This window comes from Artemia sp. Qi Xiang Cuo, chromosome 16, assembly GCF_049724085.1.
Source record: "Artemia sp. Qi Xiang Cuo chromosome 16, ASM4972408v1, whole genome shotgun sequence".
Classification (NCBI taxonomy): Eukaryota; Metazoa; Arthropoda; class Branchiopoda; order Anostraca; family Artemiidae; genus Artemia; species Artemia sp. Qi Xiang Cuo.
In genome coordinates, this window is record NC_142809.1 from 6,612,247 (window position 1) to 6,633,800 (window position 21,554).

The 21,554-nt window shown below is 35.7% G+C and overlaps 1 protein-coding gene across 3 annotated transcripts in view; it reads left to right on the forward strand.

The window, feature by feature from the left end:
* Positions 1–459: 459 nt before the first annotated feature.
* The window catches only part of LOC148942510 (interferon-induced very large GTPase 1-like), a 50,280-nt gene continuing 29,185 nt past the window's right edge, over positions 460–21,554 (forward strand). The window contains exon 1 of one of the 3 annotated variants that reach the window (XM_089102171.1): positions 460–577. The gene's annotated coding sequence lies outside the window, so the exon portion shown is untranslated. Of the gene's footprint in view, positions 578–11,351; positions 11,442–14,421; positions 14,559–21,554 lie in introns of those variants that run through there. The other 2 variants (XM_089102173.1, XM_089102172.1) reach the window with 2 other exon arrangements.

Consider the following 21,554-nt stretch of genomic DNA (forward strand, 5'->3'; position numbering starts at 1 on the left):
ATTTACGTAGAATTTTACACAGTATTTTACTTCATGCTCTGTCTTCTTACTTGGGTGTAAGTGTAAGCCCCTTCCTCAATGTCATTGGCGTAACTGGGTGGCTTGCCCCGCCAGCTTCCTGTGATGAATCAGCTGTCCGGCCTGTTTGCCTTAATGCCATAGCCTGATACCAGTAGCTCCGATTCAAGAAAATGTAGGGGGGATAAATGTATATTTCAAACTCTGGGGGGGGGCAATTTTTTAAGGCATTTTTCAATGAAAATTCTATAATAGGGTATTTTTCTAAACCTAGGGGGTCCACCCAACTGGCACCACTACTTATATGTTATTACCCTTTTAATCACCTTATTTTGCAAATGCATTCAGCCACGGTTCAACTCTAAACAATTTGAATTCTTGAAAGAAATGCAACCATAACTCAGTGTGTTTTTAAAGGATTGGTTTTTAGATGAAGCGCACGAATACTAGAGAATGGTTATCCTGTGCCTTTATCAACTTGATGATACAGCAAATCGCACAATGCAAGTTTAGTTGTATTTGCAAGCCCAAAGGAAGAACCACGTGCAACTTAGAAAGAGTGAGTTTAGCATTAGTTTTTCCCATTAGCTTGATTAACTTTTATTAAACCAGATAAAAATGGCCTGGTCTAAGTACATTGTTATATCTTCGATATATATTTTATAAATTCGTTTATAAGTTCAGCTCTGTTATAAATTCAGCTACTTTTTGCTATCTTGGAAAGTAGTTAGGTTAGGAAAAAGAAACTTTCAGGGATGGGTCTACAGACCAAAGTATGTCCCGGGAAGTTATTTTGAAGGTACATTTCTAGGTGGCCCTATAATTTAGCTAGGATGGAAGGGAAACATCATTTGATGCCTTTTTGGTAAATTTTTTGTTATTCATATTATTTACTTACGAATAAAGTAAACATACCATTCGATGCCCTTTTTTATGCTCTCCAATTATTATAATCAATTTTGTCAGAAATGAGTCGAATATATTTGCACAAAAGGGGGGTGAGGGAAAGTTTAAACTTACCGCTCTTTTATATCAGAAATAAAATTTACCCCCTCACCCCCCTAATGTGCAAATATATATCCTGAATTGGTATATGTAAGGGTGTGGGTAAAATTCATTTCCGACAAAAATGATTACTATATTTGGAAATAGCATAAAAAAAGGCATCGAGTGGTATGTTACAGATGTTTATAGGGAGGGAGGGAGGCAAGAATGGTCTACTTTCGGATGATCAAGGAGTATGGGCTATATAATAATTTTTTCTTCACATTACTGGGGGCAACTGCCCCCCCTGCCCCTCCCAAACGACAACCCTAGGGACTTCGTAAAATTCTTTAGGGCACCCTGGATTCATCACTGAAAGTTTCATTTTCCTAACCTAACCCCTTTTCAAGATAGTGAAAAGCAGTTGTCTAGAATTTTACTCCTCTCAAAACTGACGGGTAAAGTTCTGCCAAATTATATTATTGAGTTAGGACAAAAGTGAATACACCATTCGATGCCTTTTTTATGCTGATTACGAATATAATAATCATTTCTATCGGAAATGAATTTCAGCCCCCCCTATATATGCCAATTAAGGGTTAGGTTAGGTTAGGTTGGGTTAGGTTAGGTATATATAGGGGGGGGGGGGCTGAAAATAACTTCTGATATAAATGATTATTATATTCGTAAAAAGCATAAAAAAAGGCATCGAATGGTGTATTCACTTTATTTCTAACTCAATAATATGATTTGGTAGAACTTTACCAACTGACGTCATTTTCAAGGGGTTTCAGGCTAATATGGACTGTTTTACCTCTTCTGGCTTCATTAAGGGCTCAAAATGAATTTGCCCCAGAAACGATTATTCAACTACGAAAGAGGATAAGAAAAGGCATCAAGTGAGGTATCTATTTCCGTCCCAGCTAAATTATATTGAACCCTGCAAATTTACCTAAGTTTCATCGAGTCGAGACTGTTGAAACTAGACCCCGGTGCCGCGCCGATCAGGGAAGACCGGCGGCGTCGGGGATAAAAACAGCGCGTCGCGCCGCGCCACTGGTAATACATCGGCGCCGCGCCGCCGGTAAGACGTCGGCGGCGCGACGCCGGCGCGATCAATGTTGACCGCAAACATTAACGTTTTCATTAGTCTTTCTCAAATCACAGCTTAAATTTACAACACATTCGAGCCTATTCATGAGTTCAAAACTTCACATGTCGCTGGCTGGAAACTGGTCTTCTTTGTTATTCATCAAGAGAAGTAGAAATCTGGTAGAAACGAAATAGCTACCCTTGCATAATAGTTGAAGTATCTATTAGCTATGTATTCTTAACACAGATAAATATCAAAATTAGTAGTTTTTTTATCGAGCATTACTGCATACAAAACTTCAAATACCGTATCACAAAATTCGTCAGTTATCTGGATAAAAACTTTGAACATAAGTTTGAACTTGGAAGCTTAATTTTTTCATAATGCCCTTTGCCAGTATCTGCTTTGTCACCTTTAAAACAGTTGAAATGGGCGACTTTGATATTGATCGTTTTTTTTTTTTTTTGGATTCCTAAAGAGCCTTCCTTGTATTAAAAACGGGTTTTAATAACATTTAAAAAAAAATCAAGTATAACTCACGAAAATCTTGTTAATTTTTAAATTATCATAGGGACTGGACAAAGATGTTGTACGGAGTATTTTTGCTTGGCTTCTTCCTTCTTTAATTTACATGTGTTGATTAATATTTCAAAACATTATCCAACTGTCGAAATATACCATATATAAAACAAAACAATATTTACAATACACAAAAGAACATACAATGCAAGCAGAAATATATGTAAAACGCAAAAACACATCAACCTGTCCTACCAATTTTTTCCACAATCATTTATAATCATTTTGAATAGGATAGCTTAAAATTTCACCTTAAAAAATAATCAAATGTCAGTTCCCAATGACGAAATGTGGATGACCCACCTCAGTACTGGAAGGAAAATGGAAGTTAATTTCTAATCAATGTGTTAGTCTCAACCAATTAGCTTGGTCGAACTTAAAATGAATTTATATAATGGACGATATCAGAAAATTGAACAGCTTTTCGAAGAGCATGCATAGCAATTCAACGTAGGCTAATCTTGTATGATTCGAATAAGTTTCTCAATTATAACCAAACTAAAATGAAAACATTATGACGTTAGAAACTTTTAAGTAAGACTGTGAACATTTAGAAATTTTCCTTAGGGGTATTCTCATTGAATTTCCTTTCTTTTAAGATCGTGGCAACGCGTGACGGGTAAGCTGGTATGCTAATGAAAGTCCAAATATTAGTATGTGTAAAAAAAAGGTATTTTTCAGGATAGTGTGGAGGACGAAAAATCTAGGGGTCAACTGGTCGAAAAAAATTCCTTCAGTCAAACTTGAAAGTCTATTCTAACTGCGGGATGTGGCTATAACTGCGGGATGTGGCTATAATAATGATACCGTCTCTGCTTTAAAAAAAAAAAAAAAACTTTTTGGCATCCCTGCTTTCAATAAAAAAATCAAAGTACTATCACTTAAATATAATAACTCCCTATGCCCCCCACCCTCTGGATACCATCTTGATAGGATAACGTCTCTGCTTTAAATTAAAAAAAAAACTTTTTGGCATCCCTGCTTTCAATAAAAAAATTCAAGATATTTTCATTTAAATATAATACTTCCCTACCCCCCCCCTGGATACCATGTACCTTGATAAGGTACCTTCTCTGCTTCAAATTAAAAAGATAATTAATTTTTTGGCATCCCTGCTTTCAATAAAAAAATATCAAGGTGCTATCACCTAAATATAATAACTCCCTAAGCCCCACCCCCTTTGGATACCATCATTTTGATATGATACCGTCTCTGCTGTCAATAAAAAAAAAAAATAATTAACTTATTGGCATCCCGACTTTCAAAAAAAAATCGAGGTATCATCATTTAAATATGACAGCTCCCTACCCTCCCCCACCCCCTCTGGATACTACCTTGGTAGGATACCGTCTCTGCTTTAGAAATTTTCCTTATGGGTATTCTAATTGAATTTCCTTTCTTTTAAGATCATGGCAACGCGTGACGGGTAAGCTGGTATACTAATGAAAGTCCAAATATTAGTATGTGTAAAAAAAAAGGTATTTTTCAAGATAGTGTGGAGGGACAAAAAATCTAGGGGTCAACTGGTCGAAAAAAATTCCTTCAGTCAAACTTGGAAGTCTATTCTAACTGCGGGATGTGGCTATAACTGCGGGATGTGGCTATAATAATGATACCGTCTCTGCTTAAAAAAAAAAAAATTTGGCATCCCTGCTTTCAATAAAAAAAAACAACCAAAGTACTATCACTTAAATATAATAACTCCCTATGCCCCCCCCCCCTCTGGATACATCTTGATAGGATACCGTCTCTGCTTTAAATAAAAAAAAAAAAAATTGGCATCCCTGCTTTCAATAAAAAAAATTCAAGATATTATCATTTAAATATAATACTTTCCTAACCCTCCCCCCCCCCGTGGATACCATGCACCTAGATAGAGGCTATAATTGTCATGAATAAAAATCAACTTATCCACTTTGTGTGCCTGAGGCTACTTTCAATAAGAAAATTCAAGATATTATTATTTGAATATAATAATTCCCTACCTCCCCACCCCTCTGGACACCACCTTGATAGGATACCGTCTTTGCTTTAAATAAATAAAATAAAAAAAACTTTTTGGTATCCCTGCTTTCAATAAAAAAAATCAAAGTACTATCACTTAAATATAATAACTCCCTATGCCCTCCCCCCCCTCTGGATACCATCTTGATAGGATACCGTCTCAGCTTGAAATTAAAAAAAACACTTTTTGGCATCCCTGCTTTCAATAAAAAAAAATTCAAGATATTATCATTTAAATATAATACTTCCCTAACCCCCCCCCCTGGATACCATACACCTTGATAGGGTACCTTCTATGCTTTAAATTAAAAAAATAGTTAAATTTTTGGCATCCCTGCTTTTAATAAAAAAATATCAAGGTACTATCACTTAAATATAATAACTCCCTATGACCCCCTCCCCTATGGATACCATCATCTTGATAGGATGCCGCTTCTGCTTTAATAAAAAAATAGCCTTTTTGCATCCCTGCTTTCATTAAAATAAAATTCTAGATGTTATCAATTAAATTTAATACCTCCCTACCCCCCCCCCCTCTGGATACCACTTTGCTAGGATACCGTCTCAGCTTTAAATTAAAAAGTTATTTATCTAATAATTAACTAGGTCACTATATGGTTCAAACAAACACGAGAAATAACGTTAAAAAGATTAGTGTTCCTTTAAAAAAAAATTGAGGGTATGAGTAAAGGGGTACGAAGATGACAACAAAAAAGGCAAAATTATTCAGATATACCTCAGACTATTGGAAAGCTGAGTCATAGATTCGCCGTAGCATTCAATAAGATCCAAAGAATCTAATTAAAAGGGAGCACACACAAAAGCCAAATTAGGCCAGTAGTCTTATGAGAAATCCAAAAATACCCAAGAGAAGGAGCAAGTCCCAATCGGGGGTCCTGGGTCTATCAAAATATTTCAATGGTTTCGCAGGGAATTTGATAGCATTTTTTCCATCTCCGCTTTAAAGGAAAAAAATAAATATCTTTTTGGCATCCCTGCTTTCAGTATGAAAAATGAGGTATTATCATTTAAAAATGATATCCCCCTATCCCCCCCTCCCCTATAGGAAATAATTTAAAATTTATTTATGAATAATATTTTAAGGTCAGCTTCCGTCTCAATATTTAATTCCCCAACCTTTTGCATAGCTTAGTATTTAGCTAAATTTTTTATCAGTAGATTGTTGTTTTTTTTTTTGGGGGGGGGGGGCGGGGGGGGTCAGAGTATTTTCAGACATAATTTTGTATTTTCTTTATTATATCAGGCGTTAAACAAATGGGTATTAAACATTAAGAAATTCTTATCTAACAACAGCAAAAGAAAAAAAAATTCTGCAAACTTACAATTCACTTGTAGAAACGATCTTCGATCTTCAAAATCGAACTGTAGTGAATGTTGCGTTCTATAATTCTATTCAACTTGAAAATAAAATTCTTGAATACGAATGATGTAAGGAATTGCAAGTGGGAAACTGGATTCGAAATGATTTAAACTCATTTCATAAAGACGATATTATTTTTTTTTTCTCAACATATGAAGAACTGTGTATATTGCAATATTTGCAATGCAATTGCATAATGCATCTGTCTGGTTTTTAGGCAAAATAACAAGAGACGAAAATTAACGAACTAGAGAGTAGTAAAGAATTATGGTATGCAAAGGAATATTTGGCAGGGAAAGTCACTGGTGATAAATCGCTAGAGATGGCATCGTGATTGCGTGATTTTCGGGGATTCGGGAAACCAAATTTTTTTTCGGGGTGACGCATAGATTTTCAGGGAAATACTCGAAAATTCGGGGATAGTGCAAGCCCTGCTTGATTTCTAATCAGGAAAATCGAAATACTGAACCACACGAGAAGGAAAAGCTCCGACTTTGCGGTTGACGCAATAAAGAATTGCCGCAAAATTAATTTAAAGTTGACCGAACGCCGCCGCCTTTGCCGGCGGCGGCGTGCCTGCAGAGCGCCGGCGGCGTTGCGACACTTCGGTGGCGTTCGATCAGGCCTCTTGTCGGCGAGGTTCGGTCGATCCGCCGGCGCGGCGCCGGGGTCTAGTTGAAACCCCTTTTAACAAAGAAGCTGTGACGTATAACGAGCTTGAGTTGACGGGAAAATATATTTTTACGACTATAGGACTATCAAAGGAGAAGAGGGGGCGCATTTTCAGAAAAACAACCATGATATTTGTAACGAGCATAAAATAAATATTTAATATATATATATATATATATATATATATATATATATATATATATATATATATATATATATATATATATATATATATATATATATATATATTGGTTAGGTATTTAATGTAGTGCGTTCTGGGTGGCTTAATTTCCATAATTCTCTGTTGTAGTTTCCATAATTTTATTACTAAAGTATTATACTTTCGTCAATTTTGGTATATTTCGTTATGATTTACCTAACTTTATTTCTTGAGTGTGGTCATTTTAATACTTAAGTACCAAAAACTTGAAAATAGTTGTGTTAGGAGAATGAAACGGTACTTATGCATTAGCTGGTTCACACGCGAGAAGTCAAGTTTGGTTAATGCTAATGAAATAAAACAAAATATGACGAAAATATAATAGTTTAGAAACAAATTTGGGCTATATATTTGCACATTAGGGGGGGGGGGGGTAAAGCAAAGCGTATATTTAATACATAACCTAACCTAGGTATCTTCCCCCCTAAATCGCCCCAAAAAATAGTTTAAATGTTATAAACGCAATAACAAACCTAGTTTGGTTAATGCTAATGAAATAAAATAGGAAGAATATATAGCCTAACAGTTTAGAAACAAATTTGGGCTATATATTTGCACATTGCATAGCATATGCATAAGCATGGCATATATTATTACGTAACCTAACCTAACCTAGGTACCTTCCCCCTCTTTAAACCCCCCAAAAAACCACCGGTTAATTATCGCCTCCGCTCTGAACACCACGCTATACATTGTATTACTCTATAGCAGTGTCTTGAATTATCCCGTCAGAAACGGGTTTTTCGTGACTGGTTTCCATTGCAGTATATAAATGAGTCCGTTTAGTACAAACGGACGCAATAACAAACATCGCTTGTCATTTCTCTATTGACAGATACCCGGTTGACTAGGTATCCTTTAGTATTTCCCTATACAGTATATCTCGTGAATACCAGCTAATGCATAAGTGAAACTTTTAGAAATACAAGTCTTGTGCCTATCTTAACTATAGGAAAAAATGTCGTTAATTTTGGTTGAGTTTGCGGTTAACGTATACGAGATTCCATAACTGACATAGGGACAACACATTATTTGATTCTGCTTTGTTAATGCTCTTTCCAAACATTATAACTAATTCACTCGCAAATGCAACCCCCACCCCTGATGGTCCCATCTTTTATCTTCATTATGCTTTGTGTCCCTATACGTAGCGGTACTCCTATGTTATATCTACTCTTTTATATACTGCTAGTTTGGTTACTGCTAATGAAATAAAATAAAATAGGATGAATATATAATTAGAAACAAATTTGGGCTATATATTTGCACATTAGGGGGATGGGGAGGTGGGAAAGTAAAGCATAGCATATATTATAACGTAACCTAACCTAGGTACCATCCCCCCCCCTAAACCCCAAAAAACAACAGTTTAAATATAGTTCCCAGAGTGAGAGACCCCTGAATTCTTGTTTATGAAGCATCAGACGGCAGGTTTTCGTGACTGGATTCCATTGCAGTATATAAAAAAGTAGGTATAACATAGGAGTACCTACGTAGCCCAATAAGTATATGCTAAATGAAAACGCTAAAACAATGAAGTTCTTACTTTATAACATGCAGAATATTTTTATTAACCCGATTATCATTTTTCCTTTCCTTCCATCAGAGCCGTTCAAAGGGGGGGGGGCTGGTTAACTGCCTCGGGAGCCACAGCTGGGAAGGGGGCGTCATGGCTGGGAGGTTGCCCAAATTGATCAGATTTTTCTCTTTGATTCGCCTTTTTGCTTATGTTTGAGTCAGGAGGGGGGGGGGGGGTGCTGTAATTAATTTTTCCCTGGGCGTCACCAACCCTAGGAATGGCTCTGCCTTCTATTGTTATCCACGTTTTAAAATTATTTCATATAATATTTTGGTAAACTATGCATTCAATCAAATAGAGAGACAAATTTCAGACTGAGAAGATAACCCGTTTAATATAGGACCTACGACGTACGACTCGATTGAATAGTAATGGAGAAATACATTGATAGGGCTATATAGGATCATCAGGGATGGGTGATGGGGGAGGGGATATTTGTGAGTGAATAAAAAGGGAATCATATAGTGTGCTGCCCCTGTGTGAAGCTCGTATATATTTACCAACTTTTATTTTATTTTACTCTTGTGTTTTGAAAATACGATTGTCATGACTTGAGCAAGATTTTCGTAAATTTTTCGATTCTCTGATTGTTGAGATAACTAAGATACCTTAAGAATTGGAACTTCATCCTGAATCCAAATATAACATCAATTTTAGCCTTTAACTTACTTTAACCCCCCTCCTCCCTAACGGTCGAGTATATAACCTGGGTTGTATATAGGCTTGAATTTTTCATTGTTTTGATAAACCGTCAAATCAATTTGAGGAGAAGAGTTGCATAAAGAAAAGTTTGTACTTACGTATTATATCGACCACACTCAAGAAGTGAATTTAGGTAAATCAGAATGAAATATACCAATATGATGAAAATATAATACTTAGTAACAAAATTATGGGAACTACAACAGAGAATCATGAAAAGCAGGCCGCCCAGAACGCATTATATTAAATACCTAAACTAACCACATCTATATATTAAATATTAAATTGAAATATAACTGCATAGTAGTTTCTCTAACTCCGGCTAAGGTAATTATCTCCGAGGGCACACAAAGAAACCGGTTTCACAGCAGATCAAGAACAACAGTGCGGTTGATATAATACGTAAGCACCGGAAAATTAATGTAATATACAATTCAGGGTATATATTTGACCATTTGGAAGTAGTAAAGAAAATTTGCGATGGGAGTGAATAATATATTTGGATTCAGGATAAAATTCTGATTCTGAAGGTATGCTTACTACTATAGCTATCCCAATAATCAGTGGATTGAAAATTTCACCAGGATTTTATGCCTTAGCAGGATTTTTTTTTCTTATTAAATTTAAGACCCAGTTTTTCGAACTCTTTGAAGCATCGTTAATCAGGATTTAACGAAGTTTTTAGGCTCAAAACACGGTAAAGGTTTCGTATAGGGAAGAAATAAGATATAAAAAATATATTAGTAGATCCAATGCTTTTCCAACATATAATCATTGCGACTATTGCAATTTAGCCAAGCTCCCCTCCCCTTCATGGGGCCAGATATAGCCCTAGGCTATATAAAAAAGATTGCTGATTTAAATAATTTCAAACTATAAATTACTAATTACTGTATACTATAGAATTAATTTTTAACTATAGGCCTACATTTACCCAAAATATTTCCATCGGGCCTCTTGTGTGCTATAGATTTATTTCCAAAAGTTTCGCGTTTATGCCCATCAAGAGTAAGTGCCCTTTGGATAGGGAGGGTTGGAGGTCTTCCTGGGGCATAGTCTAGACTTTGGAAATATTCAGCGAACTTCCAATCGTGCAACTCAACTACTTTCCAAAATAATAAAAACCTCTCTTTTTCCCAACAACATTTTATAATCCCAAATAATCCGAATTTGAGAAAAAAAAACCTTAAATAATCGGAAAATTTGTGTATAGCCTGCATTCGCGTCAATTCATGGAAATTGGGGGGGGGGGTCATGATCAAAACTTAGGATTAACAATTTAGTTTTTTTCTGAATTAGTCAATGTAAATACTTAAAATAAATATGTTTCAATGAAAATACCAAAAAATATATTTTTCAAATTTTTCAATGTAAATAATAAAAAATTAAAAATTAAAAATTTCAATTAAAATACCCAAAAAGTTATTTTTCAATTTTTCAATGTAAATATTGAAAAAAAATTATTTCAATGAAAATACCGAACAAATTATTTCCCAAACCTTTGGGGGTGCAAAAATCATGAGTGGAGACGCCCCCCGCCCCTCTGCCAATTGATACCACTAGCCATTGGTCTGAGCCTATGTCCACCGATAGGGGAGAAGTAGGGGTAAATTATGCTCTGCGCCCCCTCTGCCAATTGATGCCACTAGCCATTGGTCTGAGCCTATGCCCACCGAGTAGGGGAGAAGTAGATGTAAGTTTGGAAATATTTCCATTACTGATCCTCTTTCCAAATATAATAATCATTTTAGTCTGAAATTCAATTTTAAGACCTTAATGGACCCTTAAAAATAATACACTTTTCTATTGTTTTTGGCTATAGAAAAGGGTTAAAAACAACAATTCTTGCTTCATAATATGCAAAATAATCGTTTTTAACACATTTGCAGATCTAGTATATTTTGCCCCCTTCCCCCTGATGTGCAAATATAGAGCCCAAATTATATATTTCCCATGCGTTCTTCGGTTCTTGATTTCGTCACAGTCAATTCAGTTTACGGGTAAACTGGTTAAAAAAAGAATAATGCTAAAGACTTAAAGTAAACATAATAGTTTTAAAAGTTTTATTTTCTATTCAATCTAAAATTTTCAAATTTTTTCAGATTTTTAAAATTTTCAGATTTTTTTAAAATTTTCTATTCAATTGGATTATGATGAATCAATGCCTGTGGATTACATAACTTCAACAGAATGGAGTTATAATCAAATAGTAAGTTTTTAACCAATATTTAAACCCTTTTATGTAGCAAAAATTAAGAGTAAAAGTTTTAAACTCAAGTTCCGAGTAAAACAATTATTATATTCGGGAAGAACATAAAAAAGACATGGACAAATTTGTAATAAAGATCACTTTTGGAAACACCGTATTATAATAACAGTAGCCCCGTTTTTAGCCAATCAATGTGCTAAGATCTTATATCTTTTGACAAAAGACGAATCTAGATTTCTAGGTTTCTAGACCTTTAAATTTCTTCGTTATTAAAATTAGCAAGTTGAGGTCCATGCACAAAGATGTTTTACTAGGTGGCCGGCGTTTACCCCCCCCCCCGGCGTTTACCCTCCTCCCCAAAAAATACCCCCCGGAAAATACCCCCTCCCGGAATATACCCCCCCCCGGAAAATACCACCCCCCCCCGCGAAAAATACCCACCCGCGGAAAATACCTCTTCCCCGTGGAAAAAAAGGCTTTCCAAATTTGAGAATTTCATTCGAGTTTTATTTTTTAATTCCTGTAGGGGGAAGGAATTTTGGTACTTGTGTATTGTGCTCCACTCACTCAAGTTTACGCTGTGTAAAATTCGAGAGTACACCGGTTTTTTCGATAGTTTCTTCGTTACTAGAAATAAATTTGGCTATAGATTTGCAAATTAGGGGGGGGGGGGGTAAAGTATAGAGAGTTTGCATGCAAAATTTGTTTGGTACAATTATTCTGCATATTAGATATATAGATAGATAAGTGTATTTTTAAGCCAAATATACGGCCATGTACATAGTAAAATAACATAAATGAAAGGCAAAAATACTATAAACTTTGATCACCGATCATCATAAAACACTTGAATGAAACACAACGTTAACCTAATATTAGTAGACTACTTAATACTTGGAAAAACGGTCATTGAAAAAAAAAACACTTAACACTTGGAAAAAAAACTTAAATGAAACATTAAATTTACTATATACTGGGATTTTTTTTTTTCTTTTTTAGTTAACAAAATTTCCAGATACCTCGCTATTCTTCTGTCATTTTTAGTGGCCATATACCTAGAAAGAATTGTTTTATAACTTCAAACTGTCCAAATAATTTACACCCCCCCCCCTTATAAGCAAATATATAGCCCAAATTATATATTTCCCATATATTCTATCACTTGTCTTTGTCTTGTCTCGCTCTATGCTGAAACAAACTAACGAAGAAACCAGTTTGTTCTCGAGTTTTACACAGCATAAACTTGAGTGAGTGGCGCATAATACACAAGTGCCAAAATTCCTTCCTTCTACGGAAATAAAAAAAAAAAACTCGAATAAAATTCTCAAATTTGGAAAGCCTTATTTTCCACGGGGGTATTTTCCGCGGGGGTATTTTCCTGGGGGTAATCGCCGTGGCGAGTGGTAAACGCCTAGAACCATTTTACTAATATCGAGGTTTAGCTAGTGCTAATTTGAGCTAATGGGATTTTTTTTCAGAAGTTTTTGATTGGCTGATGCCAATCATACTGGCTTAAGTTAGTGCTACCTAAATCTCAGTATTAATAAAATCTCAGTGTGAATGGGCCTTTACTGTTCCGGTTTTAGATCCATAGAAAACTGATTCGGGTGCTAAAGCCCGGGCTTTAAGTTTTACCATACCTCATTCTTATCGACAAAGCTTAGGCTAATGAACTTTTATTGGGGTTTTCGGCTAAATCCAAGTTTTTATTCAGTTTATTCTATCTATAGATTTCCAATGGATTAGTAGATCGCTTAACTACAAAAATCACTTCATAATGATTCGAGTCTGCTTTTCTAGGAATTCTTGCTTTAAGAACATAATTCTGTTGACTTGAGCAAGGATTCTAAACCATATTTTGAGTTTATGCTGTGTTTTAATTATTATTTCAACATAACCTAAGTCAATAAAGTGATAATTTCAAATACTTTAGAAAAGCAATGGAACTTGATTTAAATTTAAAAAGTAAAGCTTTGTTGAGTAGAATGTTATAATAGTTGTCTTATCATAATAGTTAATTCCCAAGCAGAATTTCGCTATACTCGGAACCGCCTTTTAAACCCTCTTTTGAGTTGCGTTAAATTTTGCACTTTTTGTTTAAATTTTGCACTTTTTTGTTGACAATAAACTTCAGGTACTGGTTGTCATAGTTCCATACTACTTATGATTAATTAAAAAAACTTTTTCCAACAAAGAAAAGTTCTTCAAAAAAAAGTAAAGAACTCCATTAAACCAAAAATGAACAAAAATAAAATCAAATAACCAGACTTGAGAGTTTATGCTGTGTTTTAATTATTATTTCAACATAACCTAAGTCAATAAAGTGATAATTTCAAATACTTTAGAAAAGCAATGGAACTTTATTTAGATCACGTTTGATTAAATCAATGACCATGTTGATTTAAGCAATAATTGTTAACAGTATTTTGACTACAAATTCTAGGTTGGAAAAGGAGGGGGATTTTAAATCATACGGATTACTGCTCTTTACAATTCTTAGTCTTCTATGGAGCTGAAGCCATTCTGATTAGCTGAAAAATTGTGGTGGACGGAGACGGGTATTATTGTTCATGTGGATAGAAGTCCTGCGGGACTTGGTCTTTTACGTGGCAAAATTGTAAAAAAAAAGTAAATTTGATCGTTAGTTCGACTTCAATAATATTCTGAATGCGATTAAACTCTTAGATTACCAGATTGCTTAACTCAATACGACCGGCGATTTAAATCCAGAGGGCCGAAAGTATATGTTGATGATTTTTGTACTTCAATGTTCAGGTTTCCTCGTATTAAGAAAATAAATATAAAGCATGCTATTAGATCCTTTGCTCAAATTTCTTGCAAATTTGCAGAAATTTATTGCTAGGCAGATCCCAAGAATATTGTGTTTCATTGGCTTTGGAATTTAATTGTTTTTTTGTTGTGCCCCAAAAGAAAACTTTATGTGGTCAAAAGCTAGCCAATAAAGGCTATTTTATTAGATTTTAGATTTGGAATTAGATATGTATTATGCTGAAACAGTTCATGCTATGAAAGTTGCGGCTTCCGTTGCAGTTCCTGCTGTTAGAGTGCATAGAAATACAGAGAAAAGGGATGAGCTGAGTTATCGTGAATTGTTATGTAAGCATTTTTCTCAGTTGAACCCATACAAAAACCTAGTTTGTTTTTCTCAATCTTCGGTTTTGATTCAAATTAGACCACTAAAATCCGGGAAGGCCCCAGGTCCAGATGGTATGTTGTCAAAGCACCCTTTGTATGATACTACAAAACTACTGATTTAAATTAAAGCAAGAATATAATTTGTACTTTACTGAATTTTTTTTTAAATGTTTTCACTTTTATAACTTTAATCAATCAAGAATTAATTAAGATTTTAAGGAATAAATATCAGCATATGTATATTAAACTAACAATGCACATTCATTTGAATTTTTAAGTAAAGTACAAATTATATTCTTGCTTTTAGAAAGCATAGGGGTTTTAAACCCTACTCATATTAATTTGTGCTCGTTTTGAGTTTGACTCGGTAATTTATTTGAATTTCTGTTCGTTTTGGGTTTCATTTATTTATTGATACTAATTTGTGGTAGTTGTATGCTTGGTAGATTATTTGGTTCTATTTTTGTTCATTTTGGTTTAATGGAGTTCTTTAATTTTTTGTAAAAAACTTATTTTGTGGAAAAGGTTTTTTTTAAAATTAATTTCTGTTCGTTTTATATTTACATAGTCTTTTTCAGGGAATTGAAAAACAGCTTGAGTCTTTCCGGTTTTCCTTTAAGAATTTATAGTTTGGCCTTCTATTTATATGCTGGAAAAACTTTTTCAGCAATTTTTAACAACATAAACTCATTTAATTCAGTCATATACATCATATACAGTGTTTAATTCAGTCATATACATCCTCTAGTTGACCTGATAAATAAAAGTTAATACCATTCCCAAAAAATTATATCTATCCTTTTTTACAGCCTGGATACAATTACAATCTTTTGATTTAGTGAAATTTTAGGAGCAGAAGTGGTAATAGAAGTAGCCCGAAAATTTGAACTTAATACTCTCAGTCGTTCTTGGTATATTGCTGAGATGTGTTATTGGCAACCAGCATACAAACAGTGTGTTCTGATTTAATTCCAAAGCAACATTTAGTTTTTAAGCATAATGGGCAAATTACATAACTGTGGGGGGTTGACTTACCCAATAACCCTAGAGATATAGTTACTAGACCATTCAGCTATGCTGAACAAAATGGCTGTCTTAAAATTTCGATTGGAAGTGTTTGGAAAATTATGAGCTAAAAAGGAGGGCTGATTGCCCTCTAATCATTCTTGACTCTTAAGAGGGCACTAGAACTTTTAATTTTCAATTAAATTAGCTCCTTTAAAATATCAATGATATTACTAGCTATGATAGAGTATTGCAGCAGAAATTATTTTTATACTACGTTGTAGAAAAAAAAAGCTCAACGACATATCCAAAGTTGCAAATTCTAGGTTGCCGCAAAACTAGTTTTTTTTTTTGATTTTGGTGTCAATTTTTTCAGTTAAAAAAAAATGAATTGTCGGTAAATGTTCGGTTTTCTGTGTACGAAGTACTGTCACGATGTAAAATGAAGAGCTGAGCCCGAAAATGAAAGCTAATTTGTTGTAAAATGTACCAGAAAAAAGTTTCATAATCAACAATATTGGATATTACCCTTCTCATCGTTGTGACCTCTTTTTCACCATACTATCAGAAGGCAACTATTCTGACATAAAATGATGAGTTGAGCCCAAAAATCAAATTAACCTGATGCAGTGTCTACTAGAAAACCCGTTTCATATTCATCAATATGCACTTTTTTATTTTCATTGGACATGTTTCTTTTAACGCTTATTGTCCACCAATTCTTAGATTGTTGGTAAAAAAAAAAAAGTGGGCTGATAAATTATGTTTGGCTCGTTAGAAGACACAGAAGGCAGCTAGACCACTTTCATTACCTTCGTATACAATTAATTATATCAACGTTTCGTCCCACGCTTTGTCTAAGTGATTTCTCGGATAAGGCCGTAAGCTAAAAAGTTACAATTAAAAATTACCCCGAGTAATCATTTATTAAGTCACTTTTATGCCCGTGTTTGATATCTTGCCATCTATAGATACAAACAAGTTATTCGGTATATCCGCCATCTAACAAGCTAAAAAAATTGCACTTCGAATGTTTATCAAGTTTTACTTCACTGTTTATCAAGCCTTCCAGAATGGGATGCATGAAGTAAATCTTCTGATGGAGAGTATGTCAGAGGTTTTCTATGGAACTAGTGAACAACATAAGGAAACTTCCGAGCCGAGGCAGCTAAGAGGCTGTAATGACACCTAGATCGTTATCGATTTCTTAGAAAAAGGATCACCATTTAATGGGGATCTTAAACTAAGAAACATCACCAAGGAATCTGCCAACGTCGATTCTGCTTGAGATTTAGGTCTAAAAATCATTGAGTCCATGTCTGGAAAGCTGGTCGCTGATTTCGTGTTTCGACAAAAACAACAGGCAGTTCAAATTACTACAAAGCAGAATCCAGGTGGAGATTACAAAAGACTAGACTCCACTCTCCTTTTGAGAGGTTCATCAGACTAGCAAAGAAGATCCATCTCTCGGAATCTGAGTACTTTCAACACGAACTGTGTTCCCACCCGGCATCACTTTTTGACAGTTCTTGCATGCTCCGGTTTCCGAACAAGCCAAAGTTTGCCACGGCTATAGCACTGGCTTGCAAAATTGAGGAGCGCTCGACTCCCCTTCCCAAAGGCATTCGATATATCATCGACGGTGGAGCTCTTCTGCACAAAATTTCATCAGTCAAAAACGAACGATATTCCGAATCCTTGACCATTATGCTACTTACGTGACCCAAAAGTATCCAACTGCCACTATTAGATTCGACGGCTATATTGGCGGAGCTACCATAAAGGATATGGCCCAGTCGAAGAAAGTTGTTTAACCGGCCGTGGGATCTTCTTCACATTAGACATGCAGCCGAAGGTAAGAAATGATGAGTCCTGTAAGAAAAACAAGGCCAGGTTTATCTGCGCGTTGGCTGTTTATCTCCGATCAAAGGGCTTCGTCGTAGTCCAGGCACCATGTGATGCAGATGTCCCAATTGTATAAGCTGCTGTTGATTCTTCCCGGTATTACGACACTGTCGTCATTGGAGACGATACTCATCTTTTGGTTCTATTGTGTTATCGTGGTGACTTATCAAGCAAGAAACTATTCTTTGCACCTGAGCCAAAGTCGAACAAAGCTCCCCGAATATGGGATATTCACAAATTCAAAGAGAAGCCGAGCCAAGAGACATGCCACCTGATTTTTGTTTCTCGCACCATCTTAGGCTATGACTCTTCTTCACGGATCCACAGTGTGGGAAAAGGTCTTGATCTGAAGAAGCTAATGCCAGATGCCGATTTTCGTACATCAGCTGCAGTTTTCGTGCTGAAGTCAGCTTCGGAGGAGGAAGTAAGGGTTGCTGGAGAAGACGCTCTGCTCAAGATATATGGCTCATCAAAAGGGGGAAATCTGAATGAACTCCACAGGAAAATTTTTAAAAAGAAGGTGACTATTGCTAGCTCGTTCATCCACCCAGAACAGTTACCACCAACTTCTGATGCGGCTAAATTCAACAGTTACGGGGTTTTGTACCAAGTTCCGGTAAGGTGTGGAGATCCTGATTCTGAACTGAAAGCCAAGGAATAAAGTTGGAAAAATAAAGATGACTTCTTGTATTCATTGACTTCTGACGTCCCACCAGCCCCTGGTCTGCTTCTGAAAAATCGTGGAATACTTAGGTCAACTAGAATGTGGCTGAACGAAACAGCGATACCTTAAAAAAGTTTTAGGCTTTCCTGCACCATGTGAAACCAGCACAAGGACAGCATGTTCTAACTCTCCAAAAATAGAAAACTATGACGATGAGGAGGACGTCAAACCTTAGGCATCTGAATCGAAAGAATAAGTTGTGAGTAGTATAGGGAGTTTTATTGTACATTTCAAATGTTCATGAAGTTGATTTGATAATTTCATCAGTTTTGATGGCTAGTCAGTGTGTTGATAATAGTTTTTTCTAAGAGGGATTTTAAATGTTAGCCGCTGAAAACTAGTTTCATAAATGATTTCCCTTCTCGTATATTTTTCATCTTTTAATAAACATCTTGCAATCATGTTTTTTAGGCCAACCCATCGTGTGATGAAGCCAGCGACGATTAGATTCAGGCAAACTAATTATTAGATTTCAAAACCGACAATTTAGCCAGCGCGTCCAGGGGACTTGTTGGTCATGTGTCAATCCTATGACACGGTATTCCACCTTGAGACTACAAGCAGCCAAGTTTATTAGGCTTAGGTTTCACTTGTTCGCCGCCTGTGAGTCAAAGCAAATTCAGTCCCAGATTTTGCATACAAGTCCAGTGGACATTGTCTGTCACGCGTCAACCCAAAATCAATCCAATCTTTCATCCCTTAATTTTATTATTATCTACCTTAGTTCTGCCCTAGGAATCACCTATGGATGGATGATAGATAAACTTATCTATCAACAAATGAAATGAAATCATTTTTATACAATCCTAGAAAAGGTTTATCCCAGATTTGCTTCTCAATCACTCGGGCTATCTGTCTTGGATTTTTCTACAATTAGCCATGTCTTGATGCCTGCAAATCACTTGATTTTAATTCAAGTATGCTAAAAAAAAAACTAGCTTTGTGTCGACCTAGAAATGGGCAATTTTGGAAATGTTGTTCAGCTTTTTTTTTCTCTGCGATATTGTGTAAAAATCATTTCTGTTGCAACTTGCTTTTACCAACAATCGCCGAATTGGTGGACAATAAGTCCTAAAAGAAACATTTCAAATGATAGTAAAAAAGTGCATATTGATGAATATGAAACGGGTTTTCTAGTACACATTAAATCAAGTTAATTTAATTTTTGGGCTCATCAATTCTGTTGCAATTTGATTGGGGGTCAAAGTCTAGTAGTTTGCAGTTTGCCTGTACTAAGTGTCTTCTGGCTAGCTCAAAATCCACGACCTATGAAGGTATGAAGGTGAAATTTTCAGGGAATATTTCTGTTGTACGGATGACAACCTGCCATCCGTGTGCAGGTTGTCAGAAGGGCATATCAGCAATATCTTAGGAACAGTTTCGCGTGTGAAATTGAAAGTGCTTGTTGTGGGGGATGTTGAACTAACCAAAAGACAATATTTGCATCATAATACTAATGCTTCTACTCCTACAACTGCTGCTACTATTACTATAACTGCTACTACTACTACTGCTATTAAAGTTAAGACCACTATTATTAACTGTTTTCCAACTGCTACTACTATATTTACTGGTGCTACTTCTACAACTAATAAACCTAAGGGTATTAGGGCAATATTGTAACTGTATTGAAATAAATCGGAACACACTATGCCGGTATAGGTTTTCAAGAGGACATATAAGTAATGCTTCAGGACCGGTCGGTGGTATTAAGTTAAAAATTTCATCTTGTGTTGAAGGGGATGTTGAAAAAAAAGGTACTATGTGCATACTGCTACTAATGCTACTACTACTACTATAACTATTGCTACGCCTAATTATTGAACCTTTCAACAATGCTGAAAAAATTGATGTCTACAAACTTTGTTTAGATATATGTTAGGGGAAATGATGGGCTTAGTGGGGGGCGGGGTTATCTCAAATCTTTTTGACTCTTAAAAAGAGCACTATAACTTCCAATTAAAAATAAAATGACTTAACACTACCCATCTGAATTTAACACTACCACCCATTCCATAAAATCCTTATATGCCCCCAGGGCATAACTTAAAACCCTTGCCAAACTTAAGGCTCTGGGGGGTTGTGCCAACCCTGGAAGCATTGTTGTAAGTTCTTTGGACTATTTTAAAAAAAATTCCTATTGCACAGTTTCAATCAGATGTATTTGGTGAAAAGAGGGTTAGTTGCATGGGGGGAGGGGGGTGGCTAGTTGATCTCCATCACTATTGACTCTTAAAAGGGAACTAGTACTTCCAATTTCAACCAAATGAGCCACTTCTAAAGCTTATACAACCATCCCTTCCATAAGAACCTTAAATACCCCAGGGGTATAGCTTACAACCCTTGCACTCAGGCTCTGGTGGTTTGTATCAACCTCAAAATCTTTCGTATACGAAATTTGGACTGTTTTGAATAAATGGACTATCTCAAAATCTCTACTATCTCCCAGACATTATTATATGTTCTTTGGACTATTTCGAAAAAAAAATCGCTATCTCATAATTTCAATCAGATGCGTTTGGTGAAAAAAGGAGTTGTAGAAGAGAAGGGGGGGGGGGGCTAAATGCCGTCTATCACTTATGACGCTTAAATGGGAACTAGAATTTCAAATTTTCAACCAAATGAGCCTCTTTTAAAGTTAAACAACCATCTCTTCCATAAAAAGCTTAAATACCCCCTGGGCATAACTCACAATTCTTGCCCCTAATCTCTGTGGTTTCTTTCAACCCCAAAAGCCTTGTTATACGATATTTAGACTATTTGAATATAATGGCTATCTCAAAATTTCTATTAGATACATTTCAGGACAATACGACGTGTCTGTTGGTAGGGGGGGGGTGTAGCCTCCTTCTGATCACTTTGACTCTTAAAAAGAGCAATAGAGAGGCTGATTACCAATCCAATGAACCCCCTCCAAAGCTTTTATGACCACGCTTTCTATAAAAACCCTATATGCCCCCAGGGCATAGATTACAACCCTTGCCCCGAGGGCTTGGGGGATTTGTTATCCTTAAAGACAAAATTTACAGACCTTTTAAATACGTTGAACAAATTGGCTATGCAGTTTCTACGACAACGCTATTTATAAACACATCATATGTCCCCAGGGCGTAACTCACTGCCCTGAGGGCTGTGAGGGGGCTGTCATCCTCAAAGAGCTAAATTCCAGGATTTTCAACTACGTTAAACAAAATGGCTATCTCAAATTTTTGTTTGGATATGTGTGGGGAACTGGTGGGGGTGCGAGGGGGGGTTAGCTACCTTCCAATCAAATCGACTATTAAAAAGAGCACTAGCCCTTTCAATTTGCAATCGAAAGAGCC